Below are 20,427 nucleotides of genomic sequence, written 5' to 3'. Positions count from 1 at the left end.
AAGAACATAGAACCGAGTTGGATACTGGCTACATTTATTATTCTGGGACAATGAGTTGGCGATTTTGAAAGAGGCCTGGTTAGGCCATTAAACCGGATGTGATGACGTCACCAAGGGGGAGGGGCCACGTGGGCAGGCTTAATTGATCCCAGGTGATAATGATTTGGCCAAGGGACCAGCTGGGTGTGATGACGTCATCGAGATTAGTTCTGGTATTAGGGTTAGAGAATTGGGTCTCTGTTCATGGTTAGGGTTAGGATAAGGTTTTGGGCTAGGTAGGGTTCAGGCTCAGGTGTGGGCTAGGTTTAGGGTTTGCGTTAGAGGGATAGGGACAGGGTTACGGTCACAGTGTAGTAATGTTGGCTATTCACAATGAATGAGCTTCAATCACTGGACAATTTGGTGTGTAGCACTCAGAACTTATGACTCCAGAGTAGGGCAATATTTAGAAATGTGCTTCACACAATAGGAGTACATATTCCAATAGACTGAGTATCTGAACAGCACAATTTTGTCACTGGGAAATCTTGTTCAAACAGCTGAGAAGCGAGTGTGACACTGTTTACATTTATTTTTCCCGTCAAAAGAAGTTGGCGTTTTCGGGAAAAGGTTTTGGTGAAACACTGAAAAACTCATTTTCCTAGAGCTATTGAACAGTATGAAAGTATTGCGAACACTATGAAATAAAAATGTTAGTCAGGCTAGGGTTCCAAGTACTGTTTTACTGTGCCTTTAAAAAGCCGGTATGACACCCGTGTTAAAATGAAAAGTCTCATTGCTCAAAACAACAGACCAGGGGAATGGCAGAGTGTCTCTAGAACTCCTGGAATACGTTTTAGAACCCGAACATCTCTACTGAATTTTGAAATACTGAGAATTTGTATCCAAAGTGCTGTGAAATGTAGGATAGACTGTCAAGTGGTAATAATGATGAAAGTGCTGGTATATTTGTAAAAAAGGTTGTTTTACCGAATTAGAATTCACAATGAAAAAGCTTGAGACACTGGAAGAGAGAGACTCCAACTCGGGAAATTCACAATGATAACCTAGGTTAATATCTAAGAAAGTGCTTCAAACTCTAGGAATACGTGAATAAAGGGCCTTAATATCTGTAACACATTGTTTCCTGACAAGGAAATCGTGTTCAAAGAACATAGAACCGAGTTGGATACTGGTTACATTTATTATTAGGGGAGAATGAGTTGCGATTTTGAAAGAAGCCTGGTTAGGCCATTAAACTGGATGTGATGACGTCACCAAGGGGGAGGGGCCACGTGGGCAGGCTTAATTGATCCCAGGTGATAATGATTTGGCCAGGGGACCAGCTGGGACTGATGACGTCATCGAGATAAGTTCTGGTATTAGGGTTAGAGAATTGGGGCTCTGTTCATGGTTAGGGTTAGGATAAGATTTTGGGCTAGGTAGGGTTCAGGCTCAGGTGTGGGCTAGGTTTAGGGTTTGGGTTAGAGGGTTAGGGACAGGGTTACGGTCACAGTGTAGTAATGTTGGCTATTCACAATGAATGAGCTTCAATCACTGGACAATTTGGTGTGTAGCACTCAGAACTTACGACTCCAGACTAGGGCAATATTTAGAAATGTGCTTCACACAATAGGAGTACATATTCCAATAGACTGAGTATCTGAACAGCACAATTTTGTCACTGGGAAATCTTGTTCAAACAGCTGAGAAGCGAGTGTGACACTGTTTACATTTATTTTTCCCATCAAAAGGAGTTGGCGTTTTCGGGAAAAGGTTTTGGTGAAACACTGAAAAACTCATTTTCCTAGAGCTATTGAATAGTATGAAAGTATTGCGAACACTATGAAATAAAAATGTTAGTCAGGCTAGGGTTCCAAGTACTGTTTTACTGTGCCTTTAAAAAGCCTGTATGACACCCATGTTAAAATGAAAAGTCTCATTGCTCAAAACAACAGACCAGGGGAATGGCAGAGTGTCTCTAGAACTCCTGGAATACGTTTTAGAACCCGAACATCTCTACTGAATTTTGAAATACTGAGAATTTATATCCAAAGCTCTGTGAAATGTAGGATAGACTGTCAAGTGGTAATAATGATGAAAGTGCTGATATATTTGTAAAAAAGGTTGTTTTACCGAATTAGAATTCACAATGAAAAAGCTTGAGACACTGGAAGAGAGAGACTCCAACTCGGGAAATTCACAATGATAACCTAGGTTAATGTCTAAGAAAGTGCTTCAAGCACTAGGAATACGTGAATAAAGGGTCTTCATATCTGTAACACATTGTTTCCTGACAAGGAAATCATGTTCAAAGAACATAGAACCGAGTTGGATACTGGCTACATTTATTATTCTGGGACAATGAGTTGGCGATTTTGAAAGAGGCCTGGTTAGGCCATTAAACCGGATGTGATGACGTCACCAAGGGGGAGGGGCCACGTGGGCAGGCTTAATTGATCCCAGGTGATAATGATTTGGCCAAGGGACCAGCTGGGTGTGATGACGTCATCGAGATTAGTTCTGGTATTAGGGTTAGAGAATTGGGTCTCTGTTCATGGTTAGGGTTAGGATAAGGTTTTGGTCTAGGTAGGGTTCAGGCTCAGGTGTGGGCTAGGTTTAGGGTTTGCGTTAGAGGGATAGGGACAGGGTTACGGTCACAGTGTAGTAATGTTGGCTATTCACAATGAATGAGCTTCAATCACTGGACAATTTGGTGTGTAGCACTCAGAACTTATGACTCCAGAGTAGGGCAATATTTAGTAATGTGCTTCACACAATAGGAGTACATATTGCAATAGACTGAGTATCTGAACAGCACAATTTTGTCACTGGGAAATCTTGTTCAAACAGCTGAGAAGCGAGTGTGACACTGTTTACATTTCTTTTTCCCGTCAAAAGAAGTTGGCGTTTTCGGGAAAAGCTTTTGGTGAAACACTGAAAAACTCATTTTCCTAGAGCTATTGAACAGTATGAAAGTATTGCGAACACTATGAAATAAAAATGTTAGTCAGGCTAGGGTTCCAAGTACTGTTTTACTGTGCCTTTAAAAAGCCGGTATGACACCCGTGTTAAAATGAAAAGTCTCATTGCTCAAAACAACAGACCAGGGGAATGGCAGAGTGTCTCTAGAACTCCTGGAATACGTTTTAGAACCCGAACATCTCTACTGAATTTTGAAATACTGAGAATTTGTATCCAAAGTGCTGTGAAATGTAGGATAGACTGTCAAGTGGTAATAATGATGAAAGTGCTGGTATATTTGTAAAAAAGGTTGTTTTACCGAATTAGAATTCACAATGAAAAAGCTTGAGACACTGGAAGAGAGAGACTCCAACTCGGGAAATTCACAATGATAACCTAGGTTAATATCCAAGAAAGTGCTTCAAACTCTAGTAATACGTGAAAAAAGGGCCTTAATATCTGTAACACATTGTTTCCTGACAAGGAAATCGTGTTCAAAGAACATAGAACCGAGTTGGATACTGGTTACATTTATTATTCCGGCACAATGAGTTGGCGATTTTGAAAGAAGCCTGGTTAGGCCATTAAACCGGATGTGATGATGTCACCAAGGGGGAGGGGCCACGTGGGCAGGCTTAATTGATCCCAGGTGATAATGATTTGGCCAGGGGACCAGCTGGGAGTGATGACGTCATCGAGATACGTTCTGGTATTAGGGTTAGAGAATTGGGGCTCTGTTCATGGTTAGGGTTAGGATAAGGTTTTGGGCTAGGTAGGGTTCAGGCTCAGGTGTGGGCTAGGTTTAGGGTTTGGGTTAGAGGGTTAGGGACAGGGTTACGGTCACAGTGTAGTAATGTTGGCTATTCACAATGAATGAGCTTCAATCACTGGACAATTTGGTGTGTAGCACTCAGAACTTACGACTCCAGACTAGGGCAATATTTAGAAATGAGCTTCACACAATAGGAGTACATATTCCAATAGACTGAGTATCTGAACAGCACAATTTTGTCACTGGGAAATCTTGTTCAAACAGCTGAGAAGCGAGTGTGACACTGTTTACATTTATTTTTCCCGTCAAAAGGAGTTGGCGTTTTCGGGAAAAGGTTTTGGTGAAACACTGAAAAACTCATTTTCCTAGAGCTATCGTACAGTATGAAAGTATTGAGAACACTATGAAATTAAAATGTTAGTCAGGCTAGGGTTCCAAGTACTGTTTTACTGTGCCTTTAAAAAGCCGGTATGACACCCGTGTTAAAATGAAAAGTCTCATTGCTCAAAACAACAGACCAGGGGAATGGCAGAGTGTCTCTAGAACTCCTGGAATACGTTTTAGAACCCGAACATCTCTACTGAATTTTGAAATACTGAGAATTTGTATCCAAAGTGCTGTGAAATGTAGGATAGACTGTCAAGTGGTAATAATGATGAAAGTGCTGGTATATTTGTAAAAAAGGTTGTTTTACCGAATTAGAATTCACAATGAAAAAGCTTGAGACACTGGAAGAGAGAGACTCCAACTCGGGAAATTCACAATGATAACCTAGGTTAATATCTAAGAAAGTGCTTCAAACTCTAGGAATACGTGAATAAAGGGCCTTAATATCTGTAACACATTGTTTCCTGACAAGGAAATCGTGTTCAAAGAACATAGAACCGAGTTGGATACTGGTTACATTTATTATTAGGGGATAATGAGTTGGCGATTTTGAAAGAAGCCTGGTTAGGCCATTAAACTGGATGTGATGACGTCACCAAGGGGGAGGGGCCACGTGGGCAGGCTTAATTGATCCCAGGTGATAATGATTTGGCCAGGGGACCAGCTGGGAGTGATGACGTCATCGAGATAAGTTCTGGTATTAGGGTTAGAGAATTGGGGCTCTGTTCATGGTTAGGGTTAGGATAAGGTTTTGGGCTAGGTAGGGTTCAGGCTCAGGTGTGGGCTATGTTTAGGGTTTGGGTTAGAGGGTTAGGGACAGGGTTACGGTCACAGTGTAGTAATGTTGGCTATTCACAATGAATGAGCTTCAATCACTGGACAATTTGGTGTGTAGCACTCAGAACTTACGACTCCAGACTAGGGCAATATTTAGAAATGTGCTTCACACAATAGGAGTACATATTCCAATAGACTGAGTATCTGAACAGCACAATTTTGTCACTGGGAAATCTTGTTCAAACAGCTGAGAAGCGAGTGTGACACTGTTTACATTTATTTTTCCCGTCAAAAGGAGTTGGCGTTTTCGGGAAAAGGTTTTGGTGAAACACTGAAAAACTCATTTTCCTAGAGCTATCGAACAGTATGAAAGTATTGAGAACACTATGAAATTAAAATGTTAGTCAGGCTAGGGTTCCAAGTACTGTTTTACTGTGCCTTTAAAAAGCCGGTATGACACCCGTGTTAAAATGAAAAGTCTCATTGCTCAAAACAACAGACCAGGGGAATGGCAGAGTGTCTCTAGAACTCCTGGAATACGTTTTAGAACCCGAACATCTCTACTGAATTTTGAAATACTGAGAATTTGTATCCAAAGCGCTGTGAAAGGTAGGATAGACTGTCAAGTGGTAATAATGTTGAAAGTGCTGGTGTATTTGTAAAAAAGGTTGTTTTACCAAATTAGAATTCACAATGAAAAAGCTTGAGACACTGGAAGAGAGAGACTCCAAGTCGGGAAATTCACAATGATAATCTAGGTTAATGTCTAAGAAAGTGCTTCAAGCACTAGGAATACGTGAATAAAGGGTCTTCATATCTGTAACACATTGTTTCCTGACAAGGAAATCATGTTCAAAGAACATAGAACCGAGTTGGATACTGGTTACATTTATTATTCCGGGACAATGAGTTGGCGATTTTGAAAGAAGCCTGGTTAGGCCATGAAACCGGATGTGATGACGTCACCAAGGGGGAGGGGCCACGTGGGCAGGCTTAATTGATCCCAGGTGATAATGATTTGGCCAGGGGACCAGCTGGGAGTGATGACGTCATCGAGATTAGTTCTGGTATTAGGGTTAGAGAATAGGGGCTCTGTTCATGGTTAGGGTTAGGATAAGGTTTTGGGCTAGGTAGGGTTCAGGCTCAGGTGTGGGCTAGGTTTAGGGTTTGGGTTAGAGGGTTAGGGACAGGGTTACGGTCACAGTGTAGTAATGTTGGCTATTCACAATGAATGAGCTTCAATCACTGGACAATTTGGTGTGTAGCACTCAGAACTTACGACTCCAGACTAGGGCAATATTTAGAAATGAGCTTCACACAATAGGAGTACATATTCCAATAGACTGAGTATCTGAACAGCACAATTTTGTCACTGGGAAATCTTGTTCAAACAGCTGAGAAGCGAGTGTGACACTGTTTACATTTATTTTTCCCGTCAAAAGGAGTTGGCGTTTTCGGGAAAAGGTTTTGGTGAAACACTGAAAAACTCATTTTCCTAGAGCTATCGTACAGTATGAAAGTATTGAGAACACTATGAAATTAAAATGTTAGTCAGGCTAGGGTTCCAAGTACTGTTTTACTGTGCCTTTAAAAAGCCGGTATGACACCCGTGTTAAAATGAAAAGTCTCATTGCTCAAAACAACAGACCAGGGGAATGGCAGAGTGTCTCTAGAACTCCTGGAATACGTTTTAGAACCCGAACATCTCTACTGAATTTTGAAATACTGAGAATTTGTATCCAAAGTGCTGTGAAATGTAGGATAGACTGTCAAGTGGTAATAATGATGAAAGTGCTGGTATATTTGTAAAAAAGGTTGTTTTACCGAATTAGAATTCACAATGAAAAAGCTTGAGACACTGGAAGAGAGAGACTCCAACTCGGGAAATTCACAATGATAACCTAGGTTAATATCTAAGAAAGTGCTTCAAACTCTAGGAATACGTGAATAAAGGGTCTTCATATCTGTAACACATTGTTTCCTGACAAGGAAATCGTGTTCAAAGAACATAGAACCGAGTTGGATACTGGTTACATTTATTATTAGGGGATAATGAGTTGGCGATTTTGAAAGAAGCCTGGTTAGGCCATTAAACTGGATGTGATGACGTCACCAAGGGGGAGGGGCCACGTGGGCAGGCTTAATTGATCCCAGGTGATAATGATTTGGCCAGGGGACCAGCTGGGAGTGATGACGTCATCGAGATAAGTTCTGGTATTAGGGTTAGAGAATTGGGGCTCTGTTCATGGTTAGGGTTAGGATAAGGTTTTGGGCTAGGTAGGGTTCAGGCTCAGGTGTGGGCTATGTTTAGGGTTTGGGTTAGAGGGTTAGGGACAGGGTTACGGTCACAGTGTAGTAATGTTGGCTATTCACAATGAATGAGCTTCAATCACTGGACAATTTGGTGTGTAGCACTCAGAACTTACGACTCCAGACTAGGGCAATATTTAGAAATGTGCTTCCCACAATAGGAGTACATATTCCAATAGACTGAGTATCTGAACAGCACAATTTTGTCACTGGGAAATCTTGTTCAAACAGCTGAGAAGCGAGTGTGACACTGTTTACATTTATTTTTCCCGTCAAAAGGAGTTGGCGTTTTCGGGAAAAGGTTTTGGTGAAACACTGAAAAACTCATTTTCCTAGAGCTATCGTACAGTATGAAAGTATTGAGAACACTATGAAATTAAAATGTTAGTCAGGCTAGGGTTCCAAGTACTGTTTTACTGTGCCTTTAAAAAGCCGGTATGACACCCGTGTTAAAATGAAAAGTCTCATTGCTCAAAACAACAGACCAGGGGAATGGCAGAGTGTCTCTAGAACTCCTGGAATACGTTTTAGAACCCGAACATCTCTACTGAATTTTGAAATACTGAGAATTTGTATCCAAAGCGCTGTGAAAGGTAGGATAGACTGTCAAGTGGTAATAATGTTGAAAGTGCTGGTGTATTTGTAAAAAAGGTTGTTTTACCAAATTAGAATTCACAATGAAAAAGCTTCAGACACTGGAAGAGAGAGACTCCAAGTCGGGAAATTCACAATGATAATCTAGGTTAATGTCTAAGAAAGTGCTTCAAGCACTAGGAATACGTGAATAAAGGGTCTTCATATCTGTAACACATTGTTTCCTGACAAGGAAATCATGTTCAAAGAACATAGAACCGAGTTGGATACTGGTTACATTTATTATTCCGGGACAATGAGTTGGCGATTTTGAAAGAAGCCTGGTTAGGCCATGAAACCGGATGTGATGACGTCACCAAGGGGGAGGGGCCACGTGGGCAGGCTTAATTGATCCCAGGTGATAATGATTTGGCCAGGGGACCAGCTGGGAGTGATGACGTCATCGAGATTAGTTCTGGTATTAGGGTTAGAGAATAGGGGCTCTGTTCATGGTTAGGGTTAGGATAAGGTTTTGGGCTAGGTAGGGTTCAGGCTCAGGTGTGGGCTAGGTTTAGCGTTTGGGTTAGAGGGTTAGGGACAGGGTTACGGTCACAGTGTAGTAATGTTGGCTATTCACAATGAATGAGCTTCAATCATTGGACAATTTGGTGTGTAGCACTCAGAACTTACGACTCCAGACTAGGGAAATATTTAGAAATGTGCTTCCCACAGTAGGAATACATATTCCAATAGACTGAGTATCTGAACAGCACAATTTTGTCACTGGGAAATCTTGTTCAAACAGCTGAGAAGCGAGTGTGACACTGTTTACATTTATTTTTCCCGTCAAAAGGAGTTGGCGTTTTCGGGAAAAGGTTTTGGTGAAACACTGAAAAACTCATTTTCCTAGAGCTATCGTACAGTATGAAAGTATTGAGAACACTATGAAATTAAAATGTTAGTCAGGCTAGGGTTCCAAGTACTGTTTTACTGTGCCTTTAAAAAGCCGGTATGACACCCGTGTTAAAATGAAAAGTCTCATTGCTCAAAACAACAGACCAGGGGAATGGCAGAGTGTCTCTAGAACTCCTGGAATACGTTTTAGAACCCGAACATCTCTACTGAATTTTGAAATACTGAGAATTTGTATCCAAAGCGCTGTGAAAGGTAGGATAGACTGTCAAGTGGTAATAATGTTGAAAGTGCTGGTGTATTTGTAAAAAAGGTTGTTTTACCAAATTAGAATTCACAATGAAAAAGCTTCAGACACTGGAAGAGAGAGACTCCAAGTCGGGAAATTCACAATGATAATCTAGGTTAATGTCTAAGAAAGTGCTTCAAGCACTAGGAATACGTGAATAAAGGGTCTTCATATCTGTAACACATTGTTTCCCGACAAGGAAATCGTGTTCAAAGAACATAGAACCGAGTTGGATACTGGTTACATTTATTATTCCGGGACAATGAGTTGGCGATTTTGAAAGAAGCCTGGTTAGGCCATGAAACCGGATGTGATGACGTCACCAAGGGGGAGGGGCCACGTGGGCAGGCTTAATTGATCCCAGGTGATAATGATTTGGCCAGGGGACCAGCTGGGAGTGATGACGTCATCGAGATTAGTTCTGGTATTAGGGTTAGAGAATAGGGGCTCTGTTCATGGTTAGGGTTAGGATAAGGTTTTGGGCTAGGTAGGGTTCAGGCTCAGGTGTGGGCTAGGTTTAGCGTTTGGGTTAGAGGGTTAGGGACAGGGTTACGGTCACAGTGTAGTAATGTTGGCTATTCACAATGAATGAGCTTCAATCATTGGACAATTTGGTGTGTAGCACTCAGAACTTACGACTCCAGACTAGGGAAATATTTAGAAATGTGCTTCCCACAGTAGGAATACATATTCCAATAGACTGAGTATCTGAACAGCACAATTTTGTCACTGGGAAATCTTGTTCAAACAGCTGAGAAGCAAGTGTGACACTGTTTACATTTATTTTTCCCGTCAAAAGGAGTTGGCGTTTTCGGGAAAAGGTTTTGGTGAAACACTGAAAAACTCATTTTCCTAGAGCTATTGAACAGTATGAAAGTATTGCGAACACTATGAAATAAAAATGTTAGTCAGGCTAGGGTTCCAAGTACTGTTTTACTGTGCCTTTAAAAAGCCGGTATGACACCCGTGTTAAAATGAAAAGTCTCATTGCTCAAAACAACAGACCAGGGGAATGGCAGAGTGTCTCTAGAACTCCTGGAATACGTTTTAGAACCCGAACATCTCTACTGAATTTTGAAATACTGAGAATTTGTATCCAAAGTGCTGTGAAATGTAGGATAGACTGTCAAGTGGTAATAATGATGAAAGTGCTGGTATATTTGTAAAAAAGGTTGTTTTACCGAATTAGAATTCACAATGAAAAAGCTTGAGACACTGGAAGAGAGAGACTCCAACTCGGGAAATTCACAATGATAACCTAGGTTAATATCTAAGAAAGTGCTTCAAACTCTAGGAATACGTGAATAAAGGGCCTTAATATCTGTAACACATTGTTTCCTGACAAGGAAATCGTGTTCAAAGAACATAGAACCGAGTTGGATACTGGTTACATTTATTATTAGGGGAGAATGAGTTGGCGATTTTGAAAGAAGCCTGGTTAGGCCATTAAACTGGATGTGATGACGTCACCAAGGGGGAGGGGCCACGTGGGCAGGCTTAATTGATCCCAGGTGATAATGATTTGGCCAGGGGACCAGCTGGGAGTGATGACGTCATCGAGATAAGTTCTGGTATTAGGGTTAGAGAATTGGGGCTCTGTTCATGGTTAGGGTTAGGATAAGGTTTTGGGCTAGGTAGGGTTCAGGCTCAGGTGTGGGCTATGTTTAGGGTTTGGGTTAGAGGGTTAGGGACAGGGTTACGGTCACAGTGTAGTAATGTTGGCTATTCACAATGAATGAGCTTCAATCACTGGACAATTTGGTGTGTAGCACTCAGAACTTACGACTCCAGACTAGGGCAATATTTAGAAATGTGCTTCACACAATAGGAGTACATATTCCAATAGACTGAGTATCTGAACAGCACAATTTTGTCACTGGGAAATCTTGTTCAAACAGCTGAGAAGCGAGTGTGACACTGTTTACATTTATTTTTCCCATCAAAAGGAGTTGGCGTTTTCGGGAAAAGGTTTTGGTGAAACACTGAAAAACTCATTTTCCTAGAGCTATTGAATAGTATGAAAGTATTGCGAACACTATGAAATAAAAATGTTTGTCAGGCTAGGGTTCCAAGTACTGTTTTACTGTGCCTTTAAAAAGCCTGTATGACACCCGTGTTAAAATGAAAAGTCTCATTGCTCAAAACAACAGACCAGGGGAATGGCAGAGTGTCTCTAGAACTCCTGGAATACGTTTTAGAACCCGAACATCTCTACTGAATTTTGAAATACTGAGAATTTATATCCAAAGCGCTGTGAAATGTAGGATAGACTGTCTATTGGTAATAATGATGAAAGTGCTGATATATTTGTAAAAAAGGTTGTTTTACCGAATTAGAATTCACAATGAAAAAGCTTGAGACACTGGAAGAGAGAGACTCCAACTCGGGCAATTCACAATGATAACCTAGGTTAATATCTAAGAAAGTGCTTCAAACTCTAGTAATACGTGAAAAAAGGGCCTTAATATCTGTAACACATTGTTTCCTGACAAGGAAATCGTGTTCAAAGAACATAGAACCGAGTTGGATACTGGTTACATTTATTATTCCGGGACAATGAGTTGGCGATTTTGAAAGAGGCCTGGTTAGGCCATTAAACCGGATGTGATGATGTCACCAAGGGGGAGGGGCCACGTGGGCAGGCTTAATTGATCCCAGGTGATAATGATTTGGCCAGGGGACCAGCTGGGAGTGATGACGTCATCGAGATAAGTTCTGGTATTAGGGTTAGAGAATTGGGGCTCTGTTCATGGTTAGGGTTAGGATAAGGTTTTGGGCTAGGTAGGGTTCAGGCTCAGGTGTGGGCTAGGTTTAGGGTTTGGGTTAGAGGGTTAGGGACAGGGTTACGTTCACAGTGTAGTAATGTTGGCTATTCACAATGAATGAGCTTCAATCACTGGACAATTTGGTGTGTAGCACTCAGAACTTACGACTCCAGACTAGGGCAATATTTAGAAATGAGCTTCCCACAATAGGAGTACATATTCCAATAGACTGAGTATCTGAACAGCACAATTTTGTCACTGGGAAATCTTGTTCAAACAGCTGAGAAGCGAGTGTGACACTGTTTACATTTATTTTTCCCGTCAAAAGGAGTTGGCGTTTTCGGGAAAAGGTTTTGGTGAAACACTGAAAAACTCATTTTCCTAGAGCTATCGTACAGTATGAAAGTATTGAGAACACTATGAAATTAAAATGTTAGTCAGGCTAGGGTTCCAAGTACTGTTTTACTGTGCCTTTAAAAAGCCGGTATGACTCCCGTGTTAAAATGAAAAGTCTCATTGCTCAAAACAACAGACCAGGGGAATGGCAGAGTGTCTCTAGAACTCCTGGAATACGTTTTAGAACCCGAACATCTCTACTGAATTTTGAAATACTGAGAATTTGTATCCAAAGCGCTGTGAAAGGTAGGATAGACTGTCAAGTGGTAATAATGTTGAAAGTGCTGGTATATTTGTAAAAAAGGTTGTTTTACCGAATTAGAATTCACAATGAAAAAGCTTCAGACACTGGAAGAGAGAGACTCCAACTCGGGCAATTCACAATGATAACCTAGGTTAATATCTAAGAAAGTGCTTCAAACACTAGGAATACGTGAATAAAGGGCCTTAATATCTGTAATACATTGTTTCTTGACAAGGAAATCGTGTTCAAAGAACATAGAACCGAGTTGGATACTGGTTATATTTATTATTACGGGACAATGAGTTGGCGATTTTGAAAGAGGCCTGGTTAGGCCATTAAACCGGATGTGATGACGTCACCAAGGGGGAGGGGCCACGTGGGCAGGCTTAATTGATCCCAGGTGATAATGATTTGGCCAGGGGACCAGCTGGGAGTGATGACGTCATCGAGATTAGTTCTGGTATTAGGGTTAGAGAATAGGGGCTCTGTTCATGGTTAGGGTTAGGATAAGGTTTTGGGCTAGGTAGGGTTCAGGCTCAGGTGTGGGCTAGGTTTAGGGTTTGGGTTAGAGGGTTAGGGACAGGGTTACGGTCACAGTGTAGTAATGTTGGTATTCACAATGAATGAGCTTCAATCACTGGACAATTTGGTGTGTAGCACTCAGAACTTACGACTCCAGACTAGGGAAATATTTTGAAATGTGCTTCCCACAATAGGAATACATATTCCAATAGACTGAGTATCTGAACAGCACAATTTTGTCACTGGGAAATCTTGTTCAAACAGCTGAGAAGCGAGTGTGACACTGTTTACATTTATTTTTCCCGTCAAAAGGAGTTGGCGTTTTCGGGAAAAGGTTTTGGTGAAACACTGAAAAACTCATTTTCCTAGAGCTATCGAACAGTATGAAAGTATTGAGAACACTATGAAATAAAAATGTTAGTCAGGCTAGGGTTCCAAGTAATGTTTTACTGTGCCTTTAAAAAGCCGGTATGACACCCGTGTTAAAATGAAAAGTCTCATTGCTCAAAACAACAGACCAGGGGAATGGCAGAGTGTCTCTAGAACTCCTGGAATACGTTTTAGAACCCGAACATCTCTACTGAATTTTGAAATACTGAGAATTTGTATCCAAAGCGCTGTGAAAGGTAGGATAGACTGTCAAGTGGTAATAATGTTGAAAGTGCTGGTATATTTGTAAAAAAGGTTGTTTTACCGAATTAGAATTCACAATGAAAAAGCTTCAGACACTGGAAGAGAGAGACTCCAACTCGGGCAATTCACAATGATAACCTAGGTTAATATCTAAGAAAGTGCTTCAAACACTAGGAATACGTGAATAAAGGGCCTTAATATCTGTAATACATTGTTTCTTGACAAGGAAATCGTGTTCAAAGAACATAGAACCGAGTTGGATACTGGTTATATTTATTATTACGGGACAATGAGTTGGCGATTTTGAAAGAGGCCTGGTTAGGCCATTAAACCGGATGTGATGACGTCACCAAGGGGGAGGGGCCACGTGGGCAGGCTTAATTGATCCCAGGTGATAATGATTTGGCCAGGGGACCAGCTGGGAGTGATGACGTCATCGAGATTAGTTCTGGTATTAGGGTTAGAGAATAGGGGCTCTGTTCATGGTTAGGGTTAGGATAAGGTTTTGGGCTAGGTAGGGTTCAGGCTCAGGTGTGGGCTAGGTTTAGGGTTTGGGTTAGAGGGTTAGGAACAGGGTTACGGTCACAGTGTAGTAATGTTGGTATTCACAATGAATGAGCTTCAATCACTGGACAATTTGGTGTGTAGCACTCAGAACTTACGACTCCAGACTAGGGAAATATTTTGAAATGTGCTTCCCACAATAGGAATACATATTCCAATAGACTGAGTATCTGAACAGCACAATTTTGTCACTGGGAAATCTTGTTCAAACAGCTGAGAAGCGAGTGTGACACTGTTTACATTTATTTTTCCCGTCAAAAGGAGTTGGCGTTTTCGGGAAAAGGTTTTGGTGAAACACTGAAAAACTCATTTTCCTAGAGCTATCGAACAGTATGAAAGTATTGAGAACACTATGAAATAAAAATGTTAGTCAGGCTAGGGTTCCAAGTAATGTTTTACTGTGCCTTTAAAAAGCCGGTATGACACCCGTGTTAAAATGAAAAGTCTCATTGCTCAAAACAACAGACCAGGGGAATGGCAGAGTGTCTCTAGAACTCCTGGAATACGTTTTAGAACCCGAACATCTCTACTGAATTTTGAAATACAGAGAATTTGTATCCAAAGCGCTGTGAAAGGTAGGATAGACTGTCAAGTGGTAATAATGTTGAAAGTGCTGGTATATTTGTAAAAAAGGTTGTTTTACCGAATTAGAATTCACAATGAAAAAGCTTGAGACACTGGAAGAGAGAGACTCCAACTCGGGAAATTCACAATGATAACCTAGGTTAGTATCTAAGAAAGTGCTTCAAACACTAGGAATACGTGAATAAAGGGCCTTAATATCTGTAACACTTTGTTTCCTGACAAGGAAATCGTGTTCAAAGAACATAGAACCGAGTTGGATACTGGTTACATTTATTATTCCGGGACAATGAGTTGGCGATTTTGAAAGAAGCCTGGTTAGGCCATGAAACCGGATGTGATGACGTCACCAAGGGGGAGGGGCCACGTGGGCAGGCTTAATTGATCCCAGGTGATAATGATTCCACCAGGGGACCAGCTGGGAGTGATGACGTCATCGAGATTAGTTCTGGTATTAGGGTAAGAGAATTGGGGCTCTGTTCATGGTTAGGGTTAGGATAAGGTTTTGGGCTAGGTAGGGTTCAGGCTCATGTGTGGGCTAGGTTTAGGGTTTGGGTTAGAGGGTTAGGGACAGGGTTACGTTCACAGTGTAGTAATGTTGGCTATTCACAATGAATGAGCTTCAATCACTGGACAATTTGGTGTGTAGCACTCAGATCTTACGACTCCAGACTAGGGAAATATTTAGAATTGTGCTTCACACAATAGGAATACATATTCCAATAGACTGAGTATCTGAACAGCACAATTTTGTCACTGGGAAATCTTGTTCAAACAGCTGAGAAGCGAGTGTGACACTGTTTACATTTATTTTTCCCGTCAAAAGGAGTTGGCGTTTTGGGAAAAGGTTTTGGTGAAACACTGAAAAACTCATTTTCGTAGTGCTATCGATCAGTATGAAAGTATTGAGAACACCGTGAAATAAAAATGTTAGTCAGGCTAGGGTTCCAAGTAATGTTTCCCTGTGCCTTTAAAAAGCCGGTATGACACCCGTGTTAAAATGAAAAGTCTCATTGCTCAAAACAACAGACCAGGGGAATGGCAGAGTGTCTCTAGAACTCCTGGAATACGTTTTAGAACCCGAACATCTCTACTGAATTTTGAAATACTGAGAATTTGTATCCAAAGCGCTGTGAAAGGTAGGATAGACTGTCAAGTGGTAATAATGTTGAAAGTGCTGGTATATTTGTAAAAAAGGTTGTTTTACCGAATTAGAATTCACAATGAAAAAGCTTCAGACACTGGAAGAGAGAGACTCCAACTCGGGCAATTCACAATGATAACCTAGGTTAATATCTAAGAAAGTGCTTCAAACTCTAGGAATACGTGAATAAAGGGCCTTAATATCTGTAACACATTGTTTCCTGACAAGGAAATCGTGTTCAAAGAACATAGAACCGAGTTGGATACTGGTTACATTTATTATTAGGGGAGAATGAGTTGGCGATTTTGAAAGAAGCCTGGTTAGGCCATTAAACTGGATGTGATGATGTCACCAAGGGGGAGGGGCCACGTGGGCAGGCTTAATTGATCCCAGGTGATAATGATTTGGCCAGGGGACCAGCTGGGAGTGATGACGTCATCGAGATAAGTTCTGGTATTAGGGTTAGAGAATTGGGGCTCTGTTCATGGTTAGGGTTAGGATAAGGTTTTGGGCTAGGTAGGGTTCAGGCTCAGGTGTGGGCTAGGTTTAGGGTTTGGGTTAGAGGGTTAGGGACAGGGTTACGGTCACAGTGTAGTAATGTTGGCTATTCACAATGAATGAGCTTCAATCACTGGACAATTTGGTGTGTAGCACTCAGAACTTACGACTCCAGACTAGGGCAATATTTAGAAATGTGCTTCACACAATAGGAGTACATATTCCAATAGACTGAGTATCTGAACAGCACAATTTTGTCACTGGGAAATCTTGTTCAAACAGCTGAGAAGCGAGTGTGACACTGTTTACATTTATTTTTCCCATCAAAAGGAGTTGGCGTTTTCGGGAAAAGGTTTTGGTGAAACACTGAAAAACTCATTTTCCTAGAGCTATTGAATAGTATGAAAGTATTGCGAACACTATGAAATAAAAATGTTAGTCAGGCTAGGGTTCCAAGTACTGTTTTACTGTGCCTTTAAAAAGCCTGTATGACACCCATGTTAAAATGAAAAGTCTCATTGCTCAAAACAACAGACCAGGGGAATGGCAGAGTGTCTCTAGAACTCCTGGAATACGTTTTAGAACCCGAACATCTCTACTGAATTTTGAAATACTGAGAATTTATATCCAAAGCGCTGTGAAATGTAGGATAGACTGTCAAGTGGTAATAATGATGAAAGTGCTGATATATTTGTAAAAAAGGTTGTTTTACCGAATTAGAATTCACAATGAAAAAGCTTGAGACACTGGAAGAGAGAGACTCCAACTCGGGAAATTCACAATGATAACCTAGGTTAATGTCTATGAAAGTGCTTCAAGCACTAGGAATACGTGAATAAAGGGTCTTCATATCTGTAACACATTGTTTCCTGACAAGGAAATCGTGTTCAAAGAACATAGAACCGAGTTGGATACTGGCTACATTTATTATTCTGGGACAATGAGTTGGCGATTTTGAAAGAGGCCTGGTTAGGCCATTAAACCGGATGTGATGACGTCACCAAGGGGGAGGGGCCACGTGGGCAGGCTTAATTGATCCCAGGTGATAATGATTTGGCCAAGGGACCAGCTGGGTGTGATGACGTCATCGAGATTAGTTCTGGTATTAGGGTTAGAGAATTGGGTCTCTGTTCATGGTTAGGGTTAGGATAAGGTTTTGGTCTAGGTAGGGTTCAGGCTCAGGTGTGGGCTAGGTTTAGGGTTTGCGTTAGAGGGATAGGGACAGGGTTACGGTCACAGTGTAGTAATGTTGGCTATTCACAATGAATGAGCTTCAATCACTGGACAATTTGGTGTGTAGCACTCAGAACTTATGACTCCAGAGTAGGGCAATATTTAGAAATGTGCTTCACACAATAGGAGTACATATTCCAATAGACTGAGTATCTGAACAGCACAATTTTGTCACTGGGAAATCTTGTTCAAACAGCTGAGAAGCGAGTGTGACACTGTTTACATTTATTTTTCCCGTCAAAAGAAGTTGGCGTTTTCGGGAAAAGGTTTTGGTGAAACACTGAAAAACTCATTTTCCTAGAGCTATTGAACAGTATGAAAGTATTGCGAACACTATGAAATAAAAATGTTAGTCAGGCTAGGGTTCCAAGTACTGTTTTACTGTGCCTTTAAAAAGCCGGTATGACATCCGTGTTAAAATGAAAAGTCTCATTGCTCAAAACAACAGACCAGGGGAATGGCAGAGTGTCTCTAGAACTCCTGGAATACGTTTTAGAACCCGAACATCTCTACTGAATTTTGAAATACTGAGAATTTGTATCCAAAGCGCTGTGAAAGGTAGGATAGACTGTCAAGTGGTAATAATGTTGAAAGTGGAAAGGAAAAAGATGGCGACCGGCAGGAAGGTAGGGAGAGAGAGAGTGTGAGTGAGGAACCCATAGAGGAGAGTGTAGATGTGTGTGGTGTGTGTGTGTGTATGAGATAGGGTCAGTTAGATTCTGCAGGTCTTCCAAGGGGCTCCCGAAAGGGCAGCCCTAGACGGCGGAGCCCCGCGCACAAAGCGGACACTTCTCGGCGGCTGGTGCGGACGCAGAGACCACGCCATCTTGAGAAACAGAGCTGCCTGAGACTCAGATCCTGGCTTCTGACACAAACCAGGACCCTGCAGCCACCGGGGACAGAGAACTGCTATCACAGCTTCAGACAAACAAACAACAAGAATCCAGACTTCCCGGCAGATTTCCGTGAGTCAAAGAGCCTATCCCCCTCCTCGCAGGCGCTGATAGAGCCATAGTAACTGATAGACCTGCCCCTCCCCCAAGCTGCTGAGCGCCCACAGCGCGCGGAAAGCGCCATAGTAACTGATAGACGCGCCCTTCGCCCTAGCTGCTCACAGGAGCACGCACAGCGCGCACAGACAGCGCCATAGTAACTGATAGACCCGCCCCTGGCCCAAGCTGCCGAGCTTTGCGCAGGGACGCGCTCCCTCTTAGGGAATTTGGCGCGCGCTCGCGCACGGGACAGAAGCAGCTCCCCGTCGGGGAAATCTGTCAGTGCGCACAGAGGGCTCCCCTTCGGGGAATTTGGGGGAATTTGGCTCGCGGGTCACAGCTCCCCCTTCGGAGATTCTTAAGAGCCTGCACAGAGGGGCTTCCCTTTGGGGAATTTGGCGCGCAGGACGGACTCCGCCCCCCTTCTGGGACTTTGTGAGAGTGCACTGAGCCGGCTCACCTTCAGGTTTTTAAGAAAGTGCGCTCTAGCCGGTTTGGCTCAGCAGAGAGAGCACACACAGGACGCAGCTCCACTTCAGGGAATTTGGCACGCCGGACACAGCTGCCTGGGATCCCTGACTCACAGCGCATTCACACTAAGAGCCAGCGACCCCAATTGTTGGTGCGTGCACACACAGGGACCCTGATTCTCAACGAGAAACCGCACAAGGCAACAGAGACTTGGACACTCGAGTCTTGGTGCAGACACAGGGAAACTCTGACTCCTGGCACATGCTAAGGATCTCATTCTCGGCACATACCAACAGTGTGGTGCAGACAGGGCCCCTGATTCTAAATGTGCACACGAGACCACACAGAACACTGGGGACACTGATCCTGGGCAAGTCTGGTTCCCACCAACCAAAGACAGCCACACGTCCTAGTGTCAGAGCACTTCAGTGAAACTAGGGTGGAGCGAAGTCCCCACAGCACACGGCCCAGGTCCACGCAAACAGAAGCTTGAGCTTTCTGGTAATAGCCAGAATGGGGAAACGAAATAACTCACAGAGGAAAGAAAATGTGGAGTCGCCAAGAAAGGAAATTAGTGAAAATGAAGCTTGCAACATGACCGAAAAGGAATTCAGAGTAATGGTCATGGAATTTATACATCGGATGGATGAGAAAATCAACAACTTATGCAAGAATCAGGAAGAAATGAAAAGTGATATAGCTACAATCAAAAACACCATGGAAAGTTTCAACAGTAGACTACAAGAAGCAGAGGACCGAATTAGTGAGTTAGAAGATCAGGTACAGAAACAAGCTCAAGCTGAACAGCAATTGGAGAAAAAAATTAAAAAGCAGGAGGAAAGCTTAAGGGAACTTCGGGACAACATGAAACGAAGTAACATGCGTATAATAGGGCTGCCAGAAGGACAAGAAGAGCAGCAGGGATTAGAAAATCTATTTGAAGAAATAATGACAGAAAACTTCCCGGATATGGGAAAGATAAAAGTTACGCAAGTAAAGAGAGTCCCAAGCAGGATCAACCCCAAAAGACCCACGCCAAGACATGTCATAATTTCAATGGCAAATATAAATGATAAAGAGAGAATCCTAAAGGCGGCAAGAGAGAGACAGAGAGTTACCTACAAAGGAACACCCATCAGATTGTCAAATGATTACTCATCAGAAACACAACAAGCTAGAAGTGAATGGAAGGAGGTATACAAAGTGTTGCAAAGCAAAGGACTGAATCCAAGAATACTATATCCAGCAAGACTATCAATCAAAATTGAAGGGGAAATCAGGAGCTTTGCAGACAAAAAAAGCCTCAGGGAGTTTATCACCACCAAACCAGCAATGCAAGAATTGCTAAAGGGAATACTGTAAAAAGAAGAAATAAACAGGTAAGAAGGAATACAGACACAAAAATAGATATGACTGCAAA

This window comes from Cnephaeus nilssonii (genome assembly GCF_951640355.1).
Source record: "Cnephaeus nilssonii genome assembly, chromosome: 1".
NCBI lineage: Eukaryota > Metazoa > Chordata > Mammalia > Chiroptera > Vespertilionidae > Cnephaeus > Cnephaeus nilssonii.
This window is presented reverse-complemented; position numbering follows the sequence as displayed.